This window comes from Heterocephalus glaber, unplaced genomic scaffold (genome assembly GCF_053883595.1).
Source record: "Heterocephalus glaber isolate CG9 unplaced genomic scaffold, H.glaber_assembly_v1.0 deba00001479, whole genome shotgun sequence".
Taxonomy (NCBI): Eukaryota; Metazoa; Chordata; class Mammalia; order Rodentia; family Bathyergidae; genus Heterocephalus; species Heterocephalus glaber.
The window spans coordinates 19,131,687-19,133,078 of NW_028258316.1; the positions used below are offsets into that span (position 1 = coordinate 19,131,687).

Consider the following 1,392-nt stretch of genomic DNA (forward strand, 5'->3'; position numbering starts at 1 on the left):
AGTCATTCACTCATTTACCTATTCATTTGTTATACTGAAATGAATTATAGGCATCTATTTTATTTTATGACTTATAATTCAACTTTATCTGTTTTGTTGCTCAATTTCCCAGATTTGGCAGAGGGGAATTTCTACAAATTGACTCCTACGTCCTTTTGACATGTCTCCATTGTTTAATGAGCACTTTTTTACCCATCATGAATCATATTTTATATATTTGGTTGCTTCTCATAATTACTGATGAACTTGGCACTACCAACATAATCTTATCCACAAAAAGGAAAATATTCAAGGTCATAGCAATTCTTACATATTTAAATGTCTGATTAAAGATGTTCACCATGTATTACTAATGTTTAGAATTTACATAAAAGATAACATATCAATTCTTATTTGAATTGACCAATTACGCCAAAATTTGGTTTCATAATGCCTTCGTGTCAGCATTTAATTGTTCTAAAAGGAAGAAAGAATACAAGTATCTAATACTGATAAAATTCCATTATCATCAAACACTGAGCTTCCAAAACTCTAGTGAATCAGTGGTCACTACCCATACAACAGAAAGTATTTTTTCTTTGTTAATTAATACCTACTCTCTTTTGGGGGACAAAATCAGTAGGTTTGATTAAGAAGGGGGCAGTAGGGTGAAAACTCTCCCTTGTGCAGGACCCAAAATTTGTCCAAGAGACCACATTTAGGAACACATGAGACCCAAGGTGAGCTGACCCTCAACCACCATGTCTTCAAACTCAGCTGTATTAACCTTGTTAAGCTTTGCTTTTTTGAAATGGGGTTGTTCTGTTTGTCATAGGTCTTGAAGTTGGTCCTACAAAGGGTCTTAATCCTACGCTTCTTCTTGTGCAACTTGGTGTGGATGACCATAATGACCTGACATGAGTGACCTATGCACCTGGCAACCTTTGTACCTCTGTGGAGGCAAGACTAAGAAAAGCATGAGGTCAGAGACATGAGCATCCATTTCCAAAGGAGTGTCTTCAAGGACCCTTAGGGAAGCTCATATAAGGAACAGGCTGCATACATCACCAATAATTCTGCTGCAACACTTGCCTTTAAAAGATGAGGTTAAGCATTTATTTGCACTTTACTCATGACTTGCCAAGTGGCTAAGGTCTTAGATAATCCTATCAATTGAAAGAAAATTCATGCCATTCATCTTTATGATGATAACATAGTTAAAAGGGAATATATTTCAAGTGGTTCATCAAAAATTTTAGGTGTAAGGGCTGGGGATTTAGCTCAGTGGTTCCACTGCCTGCCTCACAAGCGGAAAGACCTGAGTTCGATTCCTCGTACCAAAAAAAAAAAAAATTATAGGTGTAAGGGCCCGGGGATTTAGCTCAGTGGTTCCACTGCCTGCCTCACAAGCAC

General features: G+C 37.1%; 1 pseudogene; it reads right to left on the minus strand.

The window, feature by feature from the left end:
• Nucleotides 1-990: 990 nt before the first annotated feature.
• On the minus strand, nt 991-1,094 carry LOC147826111 (small nucleolar RNA SNORA70; annotated as a pseudogene).
• Nucleotides 1,095-1,392: the final 298 nt, after the last annotated feature.